This window comes from Gouania willdenowi, chromosome 21 (assembly GCF_900634775.1).
Source record: "Gouania willdenowi chromosome 21, fGouWil2.1, whole genome shotgun sequence".
Classification (NCBI taxonomy): domain Eukaryota; kingdom Metazoa; phylum Chordata; class Actinopteri; order Blenniiformes; family Gobiesocidae; genus Gouania; species Gouania willdenowi.
In genome coordinates this window covers 3,330,516-3,347,960 of record NC_041064.1, presented here as the reverse complement: position 1 = coordinate 3,347,960, position 17,445 = coordinate 3,330,516, and the positions used below count along the sequence as shown (strand labels likewise).

The window sequence follows — 17,445 nt, the reverse complement described above, 5'->3', positions numbered from 1 at the left end:
CGAGATATGAATCTTTTGAAATTCTGCCAATGATAAGAGATAAAGTTTAAATTTTGTTTTATTTTTTTAAACTGATCCATATTTGGGATATTGATCTGGATCATCCCTGAAATCTAATCATTTTTTCCTTTCAGATATTTTCTGAAAATATTTATCAAAATTCACAGACACTGTTCGGACAAAATCCCATAAATCACATAAATAACATAAATACTGTAAATAAATCAAATAAATCCATAAATAAATGAATAAATCTCGTAAATTAAATCACATACATTAAATAAAATCACAGATATAATTCTATTTAAATAAATCACATGAAATAAATACATCTAATTAAATAAATTTGATAAGTCAAATAAATAAATTAAATTAAATGCATCAAATAAATCAAATTTAATGAATCAAATAAACAGGCAAAAACATGTCTTCTTTGGCTTAGTTAACGGAGCCCATTGGAGGAGAAAAACACTGGAATCAGAAATAAGATTATTTTGCAGGGGATGAAAATGTTTGAGCACAACGTGATACTTTTGGTGATTGTAATTTTTCATGGCGGTATGAGACATTTGATACTGTATGTCAGTGAAGGTTTATAGATTCCTCATTTCATCTGATTATTCAGTTCCAAATGAAAGGGAGGGATCTTTTGGTTCTTCAATGACGTTGCAGTCATCATCACTGATTATAAACAGCAGCTCATTATCAGGTCTTCTGCTGAGTTGTGAGATGACACTATGATTAGATTGGAGGTGTTTCTGAGCAGTGAGACATGCTGGATCAGGTCCCTCCAGGACAGGATGCTAGCATGGCTAACATCCTCAACAAGGAGCAATAAAATAGGTGCACAATGTTCATCTCTTGCGGATAATTTACTAAGATTTCCTGGATTTGGGGCAAAAGTGACCACCTTATTTAAATAAGGGTTTTGTTTATTAGTGTGTTAAACATGGAGATTGTGGGAGACCAGAGTGAATAGATGGATGTGTTTAATCACAGCAAACAAATGAGTCTGATCCCAAGTAGTCATCCAGCAGATTAAGTCACAAATAGAAGAACAGTTTAAAAGAAATGTCCCCGTTATTTTGGATTCATACATTCCAGAAGTGCTGACTTGGTAGAAAAACTGTGTTCTCTGCATGGCCTTTGGTTCTTCTTATGTCTCCTCCTCTAACAACAACTGCAGCCATCTGTGGGTAAAGCTGTGAGAGTTAACACCTGCTCAGCAACAGCGCTGTTGGACGACAGAATGTTCTTGTTTTGGTGGTTTGTTGATGTATTCGACCTCTTATAAAACAGATGGACCAGTATCTTAGGATCCACAAAACTAATGATTTTCAGGGTTCTCGCCAGCACTGTTGAGCGAAGGGGCCCTCTATGGTGTGATTTTAATCTCCTAAGGTGTGATGTAGGTGGTTGAAACACAGCATAGGGGGCTTTTTTGTTTTTTTTTTCTTTTTTTAATCGGTGTCGATTGGACTTCCAGGTGTGCCCGTGTTGTTTAAACTCTTTTAATCAGCATTAACCAAGAAAGTTTATTTGATACAGGCGTCCATAACAGTCCTAATATTATGGCAGGTCCCACATAAAACCTCATTTATATTTGAAAAGCTTGTTTTGGAATTAGTCTTTTGAATCGCATGTTATTTCTTGTCTCTACAGTGTGTGTGATTATTTATTAGTGGAGGACCTGTACCAACCATGAGTAACTCTCCAACTACATTCATCATCACTTTCACCAATTCAACAAAAAGCTTTTGGCTTTAAAACAAGGCTGGAACAAATATTTAGAAAATAACAAAAGTTTAGGTCTACTTCACAGTATTTGGCCGTCAGAGAGTTATAGATTTCAACATTTTCGCGATCCCCTACGCTGTGAAAGATTCCTGGTGAGAACCCTAGTATCTGTATTTGACCAGCTCGACCAGTATCTTAGGACCTTCGTTATGGCTTTTACAATGCAGAAAACTAACGGTTTCTTTTGAAATGCCCAGATCAACTGGTTCTGAAAAGCAATCAACAATTTCGTCTTCAAAAAACCTCATGTAACAAATAAATAACACACTAGGGCTCAGGAACTGACTGCGAAAAAGGTCAACAGAAATAGGTTCGGCTGTAGAGCCAAGGTGTGTGAATAATTGGACACAGACACAAGGATTTCGTTTTAGTATATGTATATTAAAGATATTATATATAGTAAAGATATCTGGAGTCAATTTATATTGATATATATTATTTAGTTGTTATTAATAATCAGGTATAGGCAATAAACAAACAAACAAAATACAATTACAAAACAAAGACAATATTTTGTTCTTTCAAAACTTGTAGTCAAAGTTCAGTTCAAGGTTCATTTCCTTTCGTGAGTTCAGTTCAGTTTGTTTGATTTCGCCAAGTTGGAAAGCGAAGGGTTTCGCAAAGTTCTTTCGCATTGGGGGAAAAAAATACAAAACAGAAAAGGACCCCAGGGTATATTCCACGTATTAGGTCCGAGTGTCCGAGGAAACAAAAAGATCAAATATTCCTACCGCGATGCAGCGGTGGTTGGGTGGTGGCTCGCCATCTAGTGGTCGAGAGTGGTAGGTGATGCAGAACTAACATAAAAACCTGACCTATAAAACAAGGCCAACAACACTCAGTCAAAAAGGAATTAACTTAAGTACATTTTAAAACAGAAAATACATTCACCTTAGCACATTTAAACAATTTGTCATTGTTAAATAAATAAACAGTTATAAATAAATGCTATAAATCATAGTAGAAAAATCCATATCAAGGTATATCAAATTGAAGCTTCATTCTATATATTCAGAGATCAAAGGGAATAAAGTGCACTTTTAAATCAACATCATTAGCTGAAAAGCTAAGTCATATCATATAAATTAAACATGCATGTTTTAAATAGATTCTTCAAATAAATCATTGTTGTAGCACAACAGATCATCTCATTTAGTAGGTCAAAGCCTATTCAAGACCACATAGCCGAATGGGCATTTCTTTCAAAAAGTAACAGAAATGGTCAAAATCAATCAAAACTACAAAAAGCGAAGTATTATTTTACTATAATACTATTCATTTAACAATTCGGCTTTGATTATAAATTAGAAAATAAAAGAATTACTTAAATAAAAGTGGAAATGGTCAGACTGACCCTGTGTGTTCCGCAGCTAATGTTGGCTTAATTTTGCAGGAATTTCAATGGAGTCTGGTACACCACAAATCCGCCAAATACTTAGTGAAACACATTGAAGTACAATGTGAAACGACTCACCGGTGAGTGGAGAGATGTCTAGGTTATAGGAGAAGATGTTCATCCAGGTATTTCTTATGAAGGTTTTGTTTCAGTGGTGATTTTCAATCAGTAAGCCGACCATGCAGACGCCACAGTGAGAGCAGCCATCACAGCATTCAGTGGAGCAAACAAGAGTGAAGGGGGAGGAGCCAGGGACTTGAAAGGTGTAGCGCGGGCTCGTCACAATAAAACCATGGCAGGAAGTTGGCCTCTAGTTCACATGGGTTACACTCAGAAATCCTCTTGCCTCCTTTTTTTTTTAAATGTCACTTTCTACTTGAACTCTTCCTACTAAACGTTGTTACATGTGGTCGAGCCATCAGCTATTTGTAGCTGTTGGAGGGAGTCCGGCTTGAACAGAGCAGATCCTGTGACCCGTTAAAACTCAGACAACAGGCCCAGTTATTGAGTCGAGGAGACATTTACTGCCCCTTTTTGCACGCTCTTAAAGACTCTTCATTAACCCGCTGCTCGCTGCGGGGAGAGGGGGAGGGTGGGTCTGTCAGATGGAGAGAAAGAGACGCCTTAAGAAGAGTCCGATCGCTGCAGGTCGCCACATGACCCAGTGTGAGGGAGAAGGTGGTGGAAACACATGAAGCATTGTTGTTGTTGGCCCAAACATTCCTCCTCACATTATCACCAGCTCCTGCATCAGCAGTAATTAACAACAGCAGCACATATTTGTTTACACATGTCATGTAATTCCAAGACATTCCCTTGCATGAGACGATAAAACCAAGCCTGGTGTTGATTGTAACGTCTCGTGCAAAGGAAGCCGAGCCAACGTGTTTATGGCCTACATCACATGTATCAAACTTAAAGCCCGGGAGCCAAATCTGGCCCTTGAGAGCAGGGGTCACCAACCTTTCTGAAACTGTGAGATACTTCATAGGTACTGAATACTAAAAGTTCACGGTTTGACTTTAATTAGAGGGGAAGATGAAGATTTAAGCTAACAGTAACTTAAAAAGGTAGGAAATGTTTCAACATGTGCAGTTGTTTATTTTTCATTACATTTCATGGAAAAAATCAGTGAGTTTTAAAAAAACAATCACGGATCCGATCATATGAATTCCGGTTGTTTTTTTAGGTACCGATCAAATTCCTTCGGTATTACCTGATACAGATTCATGGAATATCATACAGTATCATATTTCAGGACCTAAATGCAGCCTTGTGACTGTGACGGAATGGAAGAGTTGAATTTCTATCAGGACCTGAACATAACATTTATTGTGTGTGTGTCTGTGTGTGTGTCTGTGTGCGTGTCTGTGTGCGTGTCTGTGCGTGTGTTTGTGGTGGCCCTTTAACTGCAAATGAATGCCCTTGTCGATCAACCACTGTGCGGAGTGAGGGAGTGTGTGAACGGAACACATCTATTATAATCTGTATGCTGTTTTTAGTGATTGGCAAAATAAACGTTGCAGCTGTTGAATTAAACCGGAGTCCCATGTTGTACTCAACGACTGCTTTTCACCTTTGTGCACAAATGTGAGTGAAATAAATCCGTGTTATGTAAAGCAAACAACTCTTCAGTGTAAATGAGACGATAAAACAATGCAATGGGAACATCTACAGAAAGTTTTATCACGACAATGATACCATTGATTGGATCGGCGAGTTAAGACATTAAAGCCGATCACATTAATTGCATAAAATGCAAAATATCGGCCGATTCGATATAGCCAATCAGATTGGTGTAAAGCCTATTAGCTTCTAACAAACAACTTCTAACTAATTGTATAACATGTAACATTTTTAAAATGTAACAATCATGTCATATTTTATGAGAATCCACCTCGCATTTTTAAAAATATATCTTAAATATCATATTACATATCACATACCACAACCCATACACCTGATCTGCAACACTTATAAAAAAAATTCACAATGTTTCAATGAAAATCAACATTTAAAGATGGTTAATTTAACACTAAAACTTCATCATGTGCAGCAGTGTTTAACTCTACTAAATACTAACTACATCTCTTATGTATTGATGTTTGTGAGTTTGAAGTCTGGAAAGTAAATCAGATTTTAGATGGAGCTCATTGGTGACTAGAGCTCCTGAGGACCCATCACATGGTCCATGCGGGATACCTGCGGCCCGCATTCACCGTGTTGGTGAGCCTTGCTTTAGAGCAGGGGTCTGCAACCTTTATTCTCAAAAGAGCCATTTTGCCTAATCTCGCCTGGATTAAAGTCCTCCTGGAGCCAAAAAAAAAAAAACATTCTCAATAAAGACAATACAGTGTTAAGATTCTATACAGTTAAAGTAATATCAAATAATTTAATGAGTTAATGGAGTTGAAGGGCTACAAAAAATAAGTTGAATTTGATGACATGAGTGATCATGTCGGTCAACACATGCTAATGATGATCTGTAGATGTTGCAGGAGGTGAAGTAGGATGGTGGCAAAGTTATTGCACAATGTGATTCATTTTTAGGGTAACCAATTCTTTTATCATAATTTTATTTTAAGTTATTGTCATTGATCATCAATACCATATTTTTTTTAAACGCTACAAGGAGCCATTGCAAAAGAGTCAAAGAGCCACATGTGGCTCCAGAGCCGCAGGTTGCAGACCCCTGCTTTAGAGCATCCAATTCAGACCTCAGGAAAAAGTCACAATAACAGAGAAAACACAAATCAATGTGTGAATTATCAACTAATTCAATTGTACATATCATAGTCCCTTCAAATACACATTTCCAATATTTACAGGGATCAGAGTTTCTCTATGCTCATATGGCAGTCATTTTTAATCATAAATTGTTGAAATATTTCTCAGTTTTTCTGAAATCCTGCAATTTTCATCAAATTAGGGAAATTGAAGTGAAGATCCTGCAGAGACTGATATGTCAGTTATTGCTTGGATGTGGTTCGTTTCTTACATATTTTGTATTTTATGTATATGTGTACAGGTGAACTATGGCACAATAATGTTGAAATTACTTGTTTTTTTTTGCATAAAATCTGTGGCCCACTTGAGGTCAAACTGCTCCATATTTGGCCCCTGAACTAATGTAAGTTTGACACCCTTGGCTTATGTGTTTGGGACATAAACTGGCCGTATAGTCAGCGCTCCTTCTTTCATCACCTCCTTTACTCTAATGAATATTTAGTGCATGCTCAGTGTACATTTCTATGCACAGTAAAGTGAGCTGTGAAGCACAAAGCCACAGAAAAAACTGGGCTTTGTGGCTAAATTAGTGTTTAATTCTGATCTTTAGAAAGAAATAGTTCCCATAGTTGTTGCTGTTTAATGACGACAGCGTTGTCTGGACGTGTTTTATTGCGTGATTGAAATGGAAAGCCGTGCTTCCGTAATAACACACCTCATTTCATCTTTTTTTCCTCTGGTGGCTGCTGCTTCAGATGATTGAATCTCCATGACAAATGAAAACGGGCTGGCCATAACTCACATCTGCCACAAAGCACAGCCCCTCCTGCGTGTACCTATTTAGTGCACCAATGAAAGGCCGCCGCCAGGGCTAGCCCTTATCCAGCTCCTGGGAGCCATAACTCAGGGTGTCAGTGGCTTCTTCACGAATCAAAGAGAGAAAAGGTCTCGTGGCCTTGTGGTCGGATGAGTCGGGATCATAAATCAGGTGTCAGCGACCGATACACATGCTGCTGTGTGAAAATGGGATTTCCGTGTAGGACGTGCTCTTGACTCCTGTCTTGGATTTAATTTGTTGTCATGCCACTTTTGTTACTTGTTTCAGTGATGGATTTTTTCTCGCTAATCTTTTATAAGCGGTTTATTCTCCCGTCTGGACTGCAGTTACACGCTTCTCTCCTGCTCGTATTCTCCTGTCCAGGTTCCTGACACGCCCACCGCGCGTAAGTAGAGCAAAAGTGCGTAGTCTATGAATGAAGGCGGTCTGAAGCAAAGGAGGCGGACTGGGCCATGATGTCATTATTTTTCAGGGCTGTCGAGAAATCACGGAACATGGAGTTTTCCCAACGCTTGTCAATGTCATAGAAATCCGTAAAAATGACAGTGTACTTTAATTTGAAATGTCTTTGTTGATAAACAATGTAACAGGTTGATTTGATCAGATTACTGCAGTGTGAGGATTGGACACATTTTTCTATCTGAGCCACAGTTAAAATCTCTTTGTTGTAAAAATGTCAGACTGACTGCCCTCTATGGGTTGAAACCCAGCTTTTACAGTTGATTTTTCTGATTGGCTGATAATGGAGATTTGTGACATTTTCAATTCAACTCAATTAAATTAGCTGTGGACTCTCCAATCTATGATTGAGAGAATTGTGAATCGAGAGCTTTAGAGTGTTGAGTAGCTAGTTAGCAGAGCATAGAATGTTCTATGCCACGCACATAATCAAGATATATTTTTTTAATTTCCACCCAAAAACCTGAGTTTAGTTCCTCTTTATCATTACGGAGTGTGTATATGTTTTTTTTTTTGCTAGCTTTACTCGCATTAAAATTTGATGTTTTTACATTCTTTTGATATTTATATACCAGCAGAGGCTTCTCTGTCTGCCTGTGACTAAATAGACAGAACATGTTCATTCATATAAAAGAGGCACTTTCAAACCCAATCTACTTGTAGTGTATTTTATTATGCCATTGTTCATTTTAAGCTACCTTTTCAATGGACGGGTCATTGCGTTGACGAAAACCTCTGATTGCAACAGAAACAACACCGGATTGGCTGCCCTAAAGCTGCTTTTTTTAGGTATTGGGCACCCCTGAAATATTTCTTAGCAACAAAATTTGTATGAAGCTAAAATATTGTGAAAGTGAAAAACTAGAGGTCAAGGCCCATCTTTGTATGCTGTTAAAAGAAAAATACTTGACTGTAAGATGACATCAGACTGTTTGTTTAGCAGCTCCTGAATGGCAGTGATTGTGCAGAACATGATGAAATTACATTTATTATAAACGTGCACAGACAGGGCAGTATCGTAGGAACTCTGCTTCAATCAATTGTTTGCAAATTAGACAAGGATGATATTCAATGTTTGGTTTTCTGCTTCGATGATTGGTTCTGATTCTTTCTGAATAAATCTGACCACTTTACATGATAGTTATCCTTTAAAACATGAACCCAGCCTTTAAAATTAGATTAAAACTAGATTTGAATCCTTTCTTGGGAGAATCGTGTCAAGCCGTAAATGAATTTGAAACGTGATCTTTTAGAAGTGGAGGTGCAAAGAAAAGCTGCGCTGCTGCTGAAGTCAGTTTTATGTGTATTTGGATGCGACGGCTGGAGTTTGGCTTCACTCCACGTGTTTTCTTCCAACATCTGTCGTCTTCTCTCAGTTTCTCCACCTCATGAATCATTTCTCACCGATGCACATTAGTCTGATGAGAAAATTGGCATTTTTAATCTATCAAATAAACAAAGCCCTTTTTTTGTCATAACGAAGACAAGCTGTTGCGTTTTGGCGTCGTCTTTGTTTACTTGCTGTGATCGAATAAAACTGAACTCGTTTTCATTTAAACACGCAGACTAGAGTAGATTTGAGTCGACAGTCGGTCTGTTTAATGTTTAGGTGACATCTGTTTTCCTTTAAGGTTACACCGTCGACACTGCTCACACACACTATTACGATGACTGGATTATGTTTAAAAGACTTCACATCAACGTCAGGATTGCATACCTTCAGAATAAATGAGACTTGAGGTGTTACTATTAAGTGCAAACATGGCGTTGTGTGTGTATATGCTGTAATGTGGTATGACTGTGTGATAATACTAGACACTCACATGTTTGACCACACTCAGGATACAAGGCAGGGACATGCAGTGCAAGTGCTAATGTATAAACTATAAACTACAATCAACCTGGCATTTATGGGGCAAAATTTTCATTAGGGTGAAAAATATGTCCAGGCCCAATACTTTTTAACATATTGTTTTCAAATAGAATTTTACCCAATGAAATATCAATAGTGTGTTGCTTAATAAAGCAAAAAATCCTAGCTTTCTAGTTCCGCTAGTTTTTTTTGTAATGTAGGTTTGATTGACAATTTTCAGCACTTTTCCTTTTACTTTCAACTCCGTTACCATCAACCGTTTCCATAGAAACCCCAGAACAACTTTTTGATGTAAATTTTTTAATAACGCCAATGAAGGACATTAGGTATTAGAACAGGAACCATTGAGTTGTAGCTCAGTGTGTGACGACTGTGACCAAACCTTCATCATTCAACCTCATGTTAAACAAACATTAGTCAGCACAGCTAACATGGAACATTAAGCTAGCTACTGCAACCTTTAAGTTCCATGATTTTCAACATCCCAAATGTGCCCCTAATGAAAATATCACCCATATATTCCAATGGCTATAAAAACCTCGTAAACAACTTAGTTTGGCCATAACTATGTATTTAACAAACAGAACAATATAGTGAAGTGATAAATAATCTAATGTCCTTGAGTTAATGCTGCCTGTGCAGATATCATCACTTGAATTTAAATGAAATGCAAGCCTTTTGAAATGTTCTGCTGCAATAATTTTAGCCAGAAAGAAAAAACTTGAGCACGTCGGCCATTTTTTAAAATCCAGTTTCTTTTGAAATTCATTCTAAAGTTCTTTTAAGTGTTTTTAAAGCTGTAAATGGGTGGAATTTTCATTCAGGGCACATTTGGGATGTTGAAAATCAACTTCCGTTGAGTGAAAAGCTTTTATTTAGACTTTAATTGTGTAGGTATGAATCAAAAGGCTTCAGACAATTAAAGCTGGGGTACTCGATTTATTTTCTTTAATAAAAAACTAATTCTTATTAGCATCATATAGTATATTGTAAAAGTAATAATTTCTGAAAAAATGTAAGTCTGCGTGCTGTAAATAATTAAGTATTATTAGTTAATAAAACCCTGGAAGACAAAGTCTTGACGGTCACCCCCTCCTGCTCCAATCACAGGATTTAGAGAAAGGAGGGGTGAGCAGAGCCCACGAAGGAGCCTCCTCATTGGCTGTTGCGATATATAGTGAAGCGTGTTCACGGTGCAAACTTATTTTCAGTCTTGGACTAACTGTGGACGCCAAGTGGATGTTTTCCTTCTCGACAGGTAATCTAATGTTCCATTTTCTTATTTTTTGTGTGCATCCTTTTCCGTGGCTACGTATTTTACCAGTAGTGCACGTTAAGCTCTCGTGCGTGATTTTGTGCACTTCCGTGAGAAGAGGAGACTGGGAGGGATTATCAGAGTGGGGGGGCGGAATTTACGTTTCAAATTCAGCCAAGAATCATGTAGTTCAGCTTTAATACAAAACAATTCTAGTGAAACACTGAAAGATTTTCTAAAAATACTGCTTATATATTTTCCTTTTTGCATTTGTAGATGTTAAAGTCTGTTTCCCTGGAGGTAAATTCTAACAACCTTCCTAAGCACGGATGCCCTGACTTGGCTGATTCCGGCCCTCATGCTTTGTTATGTGGAGGTAATCTAATCCAACAGAGTCTATTTTGTCGTGTGTGTGTTAGTGGGGGTCTGTTTGCTCTGGGCCAGAGATCACATTTACATTTCACTGCACTATTTCTATAGTGTAAACCTGTGCTGGTCTGCATGTTAATACTGATGCGCAGTACTGACGTGTGATGGATTGGATTCGTGTGTGTGTGTCTGTGCCTGTCTGTAATGGTTGTGTAAATTGTCTGTGGGACCAAAATGAGGACGAATAATCCTTGACTTTCTTTCCTGATGTTTAGAACCAGGAGCAACACATTTTGTTCAATATGTAAATATGAAGATGGTATCTTTAAATGCCTTTTTGACTGTTTGTTAAGAAAACAGCTTCGTGCAAAGCAGATAAAAGGAATATGATGAATAGATGTTGACACTCAAAGAATGACTCATGAGATTAAAAAGGACTGGTTGGCACAAACTTAAATTGGAGCGTCTGAAAATAATCCTAGTTGTAACCACAGAAGTGTTATTTCATTAAAATGCTAAACTATTATGTTTAAATGGAGTTAATGAGAACTACTTGGTAGAAGCACTGTTCAGGGTGTGTACTTTCATTTATTTCATTCATTTAGTCTTAAAATACATTTCATCTGTTGTTTTCTTTTTGAATTTGAAGACGAGTTCATACTAGTAATAATTTTGACTGCAAATCTTAGTCCGTCTTTTGATTAAAATGTAACTTTGTCACACTATTTTATTTATATATATTCTACTAATTAACAATATTTTAGTTGACTAAATCTGTTACCGATATAGTCGACTAAAATATAAAACGTTAATATAAAGAGGTCTTGTGTTTTCTTTTAATGATTAGTATCGATGAACCTGATATCGGATGATGTTAATGTTTGTAAACACACACTGACAGATTTAATGTGATCAATGTTAAGACCACGTGATCCGTCTTACGTCCACAAACATAATGAGCTTACTTCCTATTGGATCACTTACCGACTTGTCCCGCCTTCCACGCAACTAAAGTCGTTTTGGTTGGATACTTTCCAAAATGGAAACATTTGTTCTGATTGGATTTTGTCCCATGTACCACATTAGTTTTATTTTTATTAGTTAACCAATCATGTCAATAGATTTTGTTATAATTTTTCACATGTAATTAATAATAATCTCATTATTTTCACCCAAAAAAAATGTGCAGGCAGAAATTTTTAGTCAACAAAATTAACGCTGCCTCATCCTGTATGATTTAGAAAGTAATGATGGATTTCCACTAAAGGCTGGTAATTTAATGTGAATTTTGCAGCAACAATGATTGCGATACCGGTGAAAAATTAACACCAATAAATGAAGAAATCATTTTAAAACAGGTGGAAAAAGAGATGCACTCTTGCATTTTCAAAGAATTTTTTTTCCACAAAAACAGACTTTTCAAAGCTATTTACTGTATGTTCGTAGCTAATGCTATTTGCTAGCACTGCAAGATTGCACCAACATATCCACATCTGTCACAGCTGTTATCCAGTAGATCTTCCTGATCTTCTGATGTTTATCCCAGTTAAAAAGATCTCGCCACACATTTTAAAGCTGTACAAACATCATTCCGTCTCCACTTCATGCTCATGCTAATCAAAGACGATCAGAAATGTTGTTGGTGAAAAGCCGTGAACCCCCAAACCCCCCCTGAACAAATACACATCCCCCTTTGTTAGCGTGCTTCTACTTAAATTAATTAAGCCATGCAATAGCCTGCAGACGGTGGATATGGTTGTTTACACACATGCTTGCACTTCAAGCCCCTACACACACGCACACACAGACACACACACACACACAGACACACACACACAGACACACACACACAGACACACACACACAGACACACACACACAGACACACACACACAGACACACACACACACACACACACACACACACACACACAGAGACAGACACACACACAGTCATCACGCTCAGTCAAAATAAATCAAATGGCCTTGGTCTGAACGTGTTTCTGTGATGAGCATACAGCCACTAACCGAGTCTTGTGATTTGATCTTTCCCACCTTGAACGGATTACACGTTAGAAGGAGGGCGTCGGGTTTCACTCATTAATTAGGAAAACTCAATTAGCTCCTCCCCATGTAGAGGGAGATCAGGAATTGTTGTGTAACCCTTGGAATAATATGTTGTGCTGTATAAGCATGTGGAAATAAGAGACGGGACATTAGAGTAAAAGAAGTACGTGTGATATTTTCATTAGGGACGTCATTAGGATGTTGGAAATTGTGGAATTTAAAGGTTGCAGGAGCTAGCTTAATGCTCTATGTTAGCTGTGCTGAATTCTTCCTGTTTGTTTAACATGGGGTTGAATGATGAAGGTCTTTCCACTCCGTTACATTTTAGTGGTAACGGAGTGGAGTGGACAACATGACAGTTGGTCACAGCGATCACACACTGAGCTACAACTCGATGGTTCCTGTTCTAATACCTAATGTCCTGACATCAAAAAGTTGTTCTGTTCTGGTTCCATGGATACGGTTGATGGTAACAAAGTGGACAGGAAAAGGAAAAGTGCTGACAATCGTCGAACACAATTTTTCTACTTTATTAATCAATACACACTTGATATATCAGTGGGTAACATTTCTCCTGAAAACAATATGAAAATTGAAAATTTAGCAAATATGTGTTTACGCCATAATTTAGTTTCTTTAGCTGTTCTAGCTTTTTCTACATCATATACCTCTCAGAAAACGGAACATAATTCACTTTCTATAGTTATTTATTAATTTTTTTTTTTGCTTAATAAAATCAAGCGCAAATTGCAATAAGACACAGAATTGAAATATTTTGGGACAATATCATGCAATTAAAGGATTTTTTTCATATTAAACACACGGTCAGAGGCGGAAGTGTCAATTCTTGCACAAAATTTGACATGACGTTTTTTGGCGACAATATTGCCCATTTTCAGGATGTTTTTTTACTGTAAATCACGTGGTCTGATACTTGCAGTCCACTGCTGCAGCACAGGAATATGAAAATAATAACACTAGCTAACTCATTAAACCATAATAGGCAGTGTGATTATATTTGGTACGATTTCAGGAGGTTTAACAGCCTGTAATGACATGTGATGAGGCTCTGCCTCTGCTCGAGGTGGTAAATATGATGAAATCCAGCCCAAAACTCCGGATAAAGTCACAGTTTTCAACATATCCAACCATCCTGACAGTGGGATTCTTTAAAGTGAGACGTAGATTGTGTTTACTGCATGACATTAGCTCTCATCAACATGTTTTCAAATGTAATAGACGGACGCAAACGAAGTGTTGGAAGCTCCCAATTAAAGATGAGGCTGGGAAGTGAGCAGAGCTGCTCTTAGCAACGACTGCTGTTTGAAAAGCTGCCAGAGCGTTCACGCAACAACACTTCCACCATCACACTCTCCTCTCTCCGCAAAGCGCCCAAGCACGAGCGGCTGTTTTCCCTTAATTAAGAGTCGCCCAAGTGTAAGCGGCGCACTTTGTGTTTGCAACGTGTGGGAAATATAATTATACCCACAGACCTTCTGTTTTCCCTAAAAAACAAACTGCCACTCTACATATATTTATCCACATATGATATATTAGCTGTGCTCCTAGTAAACACGACGTGAAGGAGCGACCACCTGCCAGCAAACACTGGGACGATAATGAGTGAGTCATCATTGCTAATATGCTGTGCTAATTTTAGCGCCCAACTTCACAGGCTCAAAGAAAGGCTGAGCAGCAGGAGGCTGAACGCTATCATGGTCTCACCGTCCACACAGATGGACTGCTTTTATGTTGAAAGAAACTAAAACAACCTTTTACTTCCTGTGAGGGCAATCTGGTTATTTCCACTGTTACATTTGTTCATTAAAAATGGTCATCATAGCAACAACTAGAATTTAAAACATTTAACAAAAACTACATCAAATTATATTGATATTTCCATTAACTAATGATAATGAAACTAATGTTTCATATTGGATGAAATCCAATCAGAACACAGTTTATTTTTGAAAGGTATCCAATCAAATCTACTTGTTGAGTGGAAGGCGGGACAAAGCGGGCAGTAGGAAGTCAGCTGATTGCGTTTGTGGTGATCACATTAAATATGTCTGTGTATTGATTACAAACATTAATACCATCTAATATCAGGTTTCATCAATACTAATGAAACTCTTCATATTAATTCTTCATATTTTAGTCGGCGATATCTGTATGAAAATTCTAAATCAAAATTTGCTTATGAACTAATCTTAAAATTCCAAAAGAAACCATCAGTTATTTATTTGACTAAGACCAGACTATAACTGAGATAGTCCTAATGACTACATTTTGACAAAAACTAAGTTGCATTTTAGTCAAAAGATCATGACTAAAACTAAAAGTAAATCAAAATTTGCCCATGAACTCATCTTAAAATTCAAAAAATATGTTTTTATTTAGTTGACTTAAACTAAAAATAGTCCTTTTGACTAAATTTTGACTGGAATTAAATTGCAATTTTGTCAAGACTATGACTGAAAAAATAAATAAATCTGAATGTAAAATTAAATCAAAATTTAATTATGAACTCACCTTAAATTTCCAAGAGAAAAATCTGACAGAATTTATGTTATTTATTTGACTAAAACTGGACTAGAACTGAGATAGTGCTGGTGGCTGAATTCGGACGAAAACTAACTTACCGTACATTTGAGTCAAAAGGCTGTGACTAAAACTAAATCAAAATTTGCTAAAACTAGACTATAACTGAAATAGTCCTGATAACAAACAGCTACACTGTGTACATCTGTTTATTTAATAGAAAACACCTTTAGCTGCATGTTTTTTTTTTAACTTGCTCATTAATCAGAGAGCTAATGTATGAGTTTTTCACCTTCTATATTTGTTAGAAACATTGTACGTCACTGTGACAAACAGAGAACAACAGTGAGAGGCTGTGAGGCTTAGCATGATTCAGCATTTTCTGACATTCCACATCAAAGGTGACCTCATCAACACAAGGATAACCCAAAGTTTGTTTTTCCTTTTATAAAGGTCACATTAGCCTCTCTTAACCCATACAATTCTGTCAATCAGTCATTTTTGGACATATTGGTCCATTTGTCATGGTTTTGAGACATTCAATCACTCATTTTCAGGTGAAAAAAATTGTTTCAATTTGTGATAATGTCTTAAAACATGCATGTGTCATTTTGAAGCCTGATTTTAAAATAAAACAATAGAAACGGGTCATATTGACTGGCTTCAACGATAGGATAGGAACTACAAATTACAAAACCGTAACTTTAACGCAGTCATGGGCAACTGGTGGCCCGGGGGCCCACATGTGGCCTTCAGTCTTAATTTTTTGTGGCCCCAAAGCAAATCCCCAAAAATTGTATTTCAAGAAGTTGGAAGGAAATTAAAGCCCAACGTAATACACAAGTACACCAATGCACAAAGTACACAAAAATACACAAATGACAACAAAGACAGACACAGATACAAAAACACACAAAACAAAAACACATTATAAAATAGCTCCAAAGAAACACACAATGACAGGAAATTACAGAAAACAACAAAATGCAAAAAGTGACCCCAAAAACTCACGAGTCAACAAAAATAACAGAAAAAAATACAAAATAACAAAAACACATAACGACTCCAAAATAATCCAAAGTTGTCTTCATCTTCTTCTGAGTATTTTTTTTTTTTTTTTAGCTTTAGCTTCAGCATTAGCGTGTGCGTTCACCTGCTGCTTCTGCTTGGCTAACGCTGCTCGCTAACTGCCATGTGCTGGTAGCCGTGGCGATGCTTAGCTTGTTGAAAAGCTGCTGTGCACACAAACAGCTCATGCATGCACGATGTCCGGTGTACACTCCAACTCTATTAATATTTGAAACCCTGCAGCTCAATTCCCACCCCCCCCCCCCCCCACATCTCACCGCTCCATACAATCCATCAGGGCGAGTACATGGTGCTACCTCAGCGAGGAGGGGGGGAGGGGAGGGGAGGGGATGGGAGAGGTTGCTGATTCTTCAGAGTAGAAAGAGGAAAATCTCAGACTCTGGCTTTGCAGAATGCTTCTTAAGGCTGATTTCTGACTCTCAGGTGACAGCGCTGGGAACAAGTTGCTCTGTGGTTATCAAAGTAGAGGTTAAAGCTTATCGTCCTAAAATAGGACAAGCATTTCCTTTAGTGATTTTCTTAATTTGTGTAACCAATAGTATTTTATATTTGCTTCAACCTCAACACAGAAATGTTTTAAAAAGTCTTTCTTTATAGTCTTTTATTGCAGGTTGGTTAAAAAATACCCAAAACTAAAGTTTGGGAAATAATCAGGTTGTTGGAGTGCTGGGTCTTCTGTCTTTTATTTTATCAGCTTTCCCTGATTTGATGTTATTTCTTTCTAACTCAACATCCCCATATCATGCCAAAAACACTTTTTTATTTACTTATTTACACTTGTTTATTTTTTTAACATATTGTTTTCAGGAAGAATTTCAGCCACTGAATTATCAAGTGTGTGTTTCTCAATAAAACAAAAAAGTCCTAACTTTCTAGTTCGGTTTCTTGTTTTTTTTTTAACGCAAGTTCGATTGAAGATTTTCAGCACTTTCCCTTTTCCTTTCCACTCTGTTACCATCAACCGTATCCATGGAAACCCCAGAACAATTTTTTGATGTCAGGACATTAGGTATTAGGACAGGAACCACTGAGTTGT

The 17,445-nt window shown here is 37.3% G+C and overlaps 1 protein-coding gene across 3 annotated transcripts in view; it reads left to right on the top strand.

Moving 5' to 3' along the window:
• The window catches only part of adarb1b (adenosine deaminase RNA specific B1b), a 146,980-nt gene that overhangs the window by 57,645 nt on the left and 71,890 nt on the right, over positions 1-17,445 (top strand). The window contains exon 1 of one of the 3 annotated variants that reach the window (XM_028436457.1): positions 7,029-7,143. The exons of the other annotated variants lie outside the window; for them this stretch is intronic. The gene's annotated coding sequence lies outside the window, so the exon portion shown is untranslated. Of the gene's footprint in view, positions 1-7,028; positions 7,144-17,445 lie in introns of those variants that run through there. 3 annotated transcript variants of the gene reach the window in all.